We start from the raw sequence: 5,400 nt of genomic DNA on the forward strand, positions 1-5,400 counted from the left end.
GCCCAGGCCCAGAGTTCAAGCCCCACAACTGACAAAAAAAAAAAAAACACCACTTAAACAACTATTTCCTAGGATGAGTTTACTGGTGTTTTTTTTTCTTAATATTGTCCTCCATTACCTACACATATGTCATGCATGTTCTTTTGCATACACCATATATTTTATTGTCATATTTAGTATTTCTCTAATAGTAGAACTTTTTTCAAATTATGGATTAAGGAAGCTTCTTAGGTTCCAGTGACTAAAAACCCAGAAGCAATAAAGGAAAAACATCAATAAATTTTATAGCATAAATACTTTACACCTGTAGAAGGCATAGAAATACCATGGCAATTCAAGAAAGAAGCAAACTGTGGGAAAATATTTTCAATTCTGAGAGTTAAAAAGCTAACTTCCTTAACACAGAGAGTTATTACAAGAATGTAAGAGAAAAAAAAACACTAAGAAAAAAAGCTGGCCTCACACCTGTAATCCTAGCTGCACAAGAGGCTGGGCTCTGAGGGTCATGGTTTGAAGGCAGCTAGGGCAGAAAAGTGCATGAGCCTCATCTCAAACACCAGAAAACCATTGTGAAGCTGTGGCTCCAAGTGGTAGAGTGCTAGCCTTGAGTGAAAAAGCTTAGGGACAGCGCCAAGACACTAAGTTCAAGCCCCACTACCAACAATAAAGGCAGCCATGATTGAAGTAAGAAAAATCAAGGCACAGAATCATTACAGAGTATAATTCTATTTGTTTTTTTTGTATATATTTTATGTATTATATGTTGTATATTGTATGTTATATAATATATATAATACATTACATATTATATAATGTAACATATTATATATATATGTGTGTGTGTGTGTGTGTGTAATATATATTATACATATAATTCATGGGGCTTGAACTTAGGGCCTGGGCACTGTCCCTGAGTTTTTTTCACTCAGGGCTAACATTCTACCACTTTGAGCCACTTCCAGTTTTTTGGTGGTTTGGTGAAGATAAAATTCTCACAGACTTTCCTGCCCAGACTGGCTTTAAACTGGGATCCTCAGATCTCAGCTTCCTGAGATTACAGGTGTGAGCCATGGATACTGAGCCTTGGATAGTTACTTGGATAGTAACTTTGATAGTTAACAAAAGAAAGAATTTAGCCTGGCTCTAGAGGCTCAGGCCTGCAATCCTAGCTACTCAGGAATCTGAGAGCTAAATTAGATCAGTTTGAAGCCAGCCCAGGCAAGAATATTCATGAAACTCTTTTCCTCTCCCTCTCCCTCTCCCACTCTGCTCCCTCTCCTCTCCCCCCCCTCCTTCTTTTCTTTTTTCTTTTTTTTTTTTTTGCCAGTTTTGGGGCTTGAACTTGGGGCCTGGGTGGTGTCCCTGAGCTGCTTTTGCTCAAGGCTAGCTCTCAATCACTTGAGCTACTTCACGACTTGTCTCCAATTAATCACCTGAAAACCGGAAGTGGCACTACTGCTTGAGTGGTAGAGTGCTCTCCTTAAGCTGAAGAGCTCAGGGACAGCACCCAAACCCGGAGTTCAAGCCCCACAACCCAGAGTTCAAGCCCCATGACCAGGCAAAAAAAAAAAAAAAGAATCTCACAGCCTTTTCTGCCCAGGCTGGCTTCAAACCACATTCACAGATCTCAGACTCCTAAGTAGCTAGGATCACAGGCATGAATCCCCAGCACCTGGCTCAAGAAACTCTTATCTTCAGTTAATTACCAAAAAAAAGCTGGAAGTGAAGCTGTGGCTCAAGTGTTAGAGGGCCAGCTTTGAGCAAAAAAGCTAAGGGACAGCAAGCACCCAAGCCCTGAATTCAAGCTTCAGTACTGGCACCAAAAGAGAGACAGAGAAAGAAGAATTTTAGTTCTATGGACATAAAATGCCTACAGTAGAACTAGGGTGTTTAGCAAGCCTTGTAACAGACTGAAGCTTGTTCTAGTCCTTTTTCTATAAACCTGGTTTCCCAGTTTCTGCTGTGCAAATAGAAGCCTGCAAAGAGCTCTGAGGAGCTGCCTGCATCTCCAGTTACACTTTCTTGGTTGAGCCAGGAGCCAGAGGTTCCTCCTTTTCTGCAGCCCCTCTGCCTTCCCGGCAGCTCACCCAGCATTTACCCACAGTGGCTTTTCACATTATAATCCACTATCAAGATGAATTTCTCCTTCCCATGCATGCGCACAGTGCACCCTTGGGCCAGGTAAGTCACTCTCAGTAGGCTTTGAAAATCCCTGCTGTGAATTGTGGTAGAGTTTTGGGTGATTACTGGGCATACTTCTGGGCACAGAGCATGTGGGGGCAAACATGGAGGTAAAACAGCTTTTCTAAATTAAGGATTAGCAATCAGAAACTCAACTGGGCATGGTGATGCATACCTGTAATCCCTGTGTTGGGGAGGCAGGAGGAGGGAGGTTCACAAGCTGTAGCTCAGCCTGGGTTACAGAGAGAGACCCTGTCTGAAAAAAAAAAAATGTAAGCACAAGGCCCCGGATTCAAATCCCAATACCACCAAAAGAAAGAAAGAAAGTGGGGGGGGGGGAAATCAGGAAGTCCTTTCACTGGCTTGGCTGTAACTGCTTGTGAATCGCAACTAAAGCTCAATTAAGCTCTAAAAACACCTCCGAATTATATTTCATCCAAAAGAGAGCCAGGTCTGTCTGCTCTGATTGCTTACACACTCACAGACAAGATGGCAAGGAACCCTGCTCCACTGGAGCGTGTCAGATCTGGTGGCGTGACACTTTACTCTGGGTGTCACACTCAACCTGGGCCACCGCGCAGAGGGGGCGGGGCGGCGCTGGGATGAGCTGTAAATCCACCCTCTGACTCCTGACCACTGGCGGTTCTCCAGTCTCCTAGGACTCCGGAAAGAATTAAGGGGCGGGAGATGCAGGGTTTCATTACGTTGGCCCCATTCCAAGTTTGATAATTAGGAGTCCTCCTCCCTCTGTCTTCCTGCCATTTTCACAGAGACTGCAATTCCACACTTCCTGTTAGAAACAGCTGTCCACTGTTCTCCCCGCCCAAGCCTTGGAGCCAGCGGATTCCACACTAGGGGAAGCCTCATTTCCAGATAAACATTTCCTCCACATCTCTGAGTAAATGGCTTAGGCTTACCTTGGAGGAAAGGTGTTATTTTCTAGCGATAATGAGGGCATGATAACAGGGAATTAAGAACTGAGCTCAAACCCTATTTTGTCTAAAAGCCTAACAAATTTAAGGTCCCCATCCATCACTAAAGGCCTCTGGAAAGGAGGTGTCTCCACACCAGAGAAATTATCTTTTGGATACGGGCTTTGGGGACCCAGAATTCAATCAAATCACATGGATCGGGTGGGTGCATGAGTGCTTCCGTTAGTAATAATGGATCCACAGTGGTCCAGCATGTATGTGGTCAGAAGACAGCAAAGTTCACTTCTGCCAAGTAAGCTTGGGGCTCCTGTTAGACATGCTGAGACTCTCACTTGTTTAGCCCCAGCTGGAGTGAAACTCACAATCCTCCTGCCACCTAAGCACCAGAGCTGGCACCAGGCACTTATTTGAATGCTTCTTCCTTTTCTTTCAACCTTTCAGGCTTGATTTCAAAATACCTTCATTTCATTCCCTTTCCAGATTATATATGCTTCCACTTCCAGATGATATATTCTATATATTTTTTGAGGTACTGGGGATAGAACTCAATACCTCCAGCTTGCTAGATAGGTGCTCTACTACTTGAACCATGCCTCCTGCCTCTTGGTTTGTGTGTGTCATATTTTCAAGGTCAGAGTCGTGTTTTATGCCCGGGCTGGCCGAGGCTGTGATCTGGGCATGGCAAGCACTCACCACTGAGTCTCCCCAAACACTCAACATCTGAAACAACAAATTTGAGAGGAGGGCACACCTATGGGGGAAATCAGGCAAAGCGGGATTTGAAAAGGGACTGGAAGTGGTGCCTGGGGAAGGCTGGGCCAGCCTTCTGCAGCACTGAAGTCACAGGTTCATTTTCCCAGCAGCTGACCCCTTGACCCCCACCTTATTCTTCCATCCCCCCCCACTCCCCTTTTCCCCTCCCTTTCCTTCCTCTGACCAAACAGCCTGTGTCTCCAGCTCCTGCCCTCTCCCCAGTGCGGCTCCCAGTTAACCACAGAAGGGCGTGGCCTCCCACAGCTTCTCCAGCTTCTCCAGTGCTTTCAGCTGATCTGCCATGGCCTTTAGCATTTCCTACTTAAGATGTCTAAGAGAGGGCTGGGAAGGTGGCTCAGTGGTAGAGCGCTTGCCTTGCATGCATGAGGCCCTTGGTTCAATTCCTCAACACCACAGTAGTGGTGCTGTGGCTCAAGTGGTAGAGTGGTTTGCCTTAAGCTGAAGAGCTGAGGGACAGTACCCAGGCCCAGAGTTCAGGCCCCATAACCGACAACAACAACAAAAAAGATGCCTAAGAGGGAAAAACGCAACTGACCCAATTGGTTCTCTTTAAGCCTAGCCCTGTACTGGTCGAGTACAAAACCAAACTGTCTCAGGATGACTACATCACTGATGTCTGAGGCACATTTTCTAGTGCTCTAACAATACCTGAGACAGGGTGAATAATAAAGGATGGAGGTGAAGGTTTGGGAACTTAGCTTGCTGTGAAAAAAAAAATTAAAACAGGTGCCAGTGGCCTAGTGGCTCACACCTGTAATCTAGCCACTCAAGAAGCTGAGATCTGGGGGTCCCACTTCCAGGCCACCCCAGGCAGAAAAGTCTCTGTAAGACTTTTGTTTTTTTTTCCCTGTCAGTCATGGGGCTTGAACTCTGGGCCTGGGTGCTGTCCCTCAGCTCTTCAGCTCAAGGTGAGCGCTCTATTGCTTGAGCCACAGCACCACTCTTCCGATTTTCTGGTGGTTTATGAGAGATAAGAGTCTCACAGAGTTTCCTGCCCAGGCTGGCTTGGGACAATGATCCTCAGATCTCAGCCTCCTGAGCAGCTAGGATTACAGGCATGAGCCACCAGTGCCCAGCTTGTAAGCCTTTTTTTGTTTTTTTTTGGTCAGTCATGGGGCTTGAACTCTGCCTGGGCGCTATCCCTCAGCTCTTCAACTCAAGGCTAGAGCCACAGCACCACAGCCGTGAAACTCTTATCTCCAATTAACCACTCAAAAACTGGAAGTAGAACTGTGGCTCAAAGTGGTAGATCACAAAAGAGCTCAGGGACAACTTGTAGGTTCTGAATTCAAGAAAAAAAAGACTGGAGATTAAAAGGGCGTGGCAAGGGGTGTGGCTCTGTGGTAGAGGCCTGCCCACTGCTCTCAAGGGTATATCTGTTCAATCAGCACTGCCAGAGACAGAGAGAATTGTATATTTAGTTTTTATCTTCTGTTTTATTTTGTATTTAAATTAATCATAAAGTTAAATTAACTTTTCTTACTAGTATACAAGTCTGTGAATTTTATCATAT

This window comes from Dipodomys ordii, unplaced genomic scaffold, assembly GCF_000151885.1.
Source record: "Dipodomys ordii isolate 6190 unplaced genomic scaffold, Dord_2.0 Scaffold6, whole genome shotgun sequence".
Lineage (NCBI taxonomy): Eukaryota > Metazoa > Chordata > Mammalia > Rodentia > Heteromyidae > Dipodomys > Dipodomys ordii.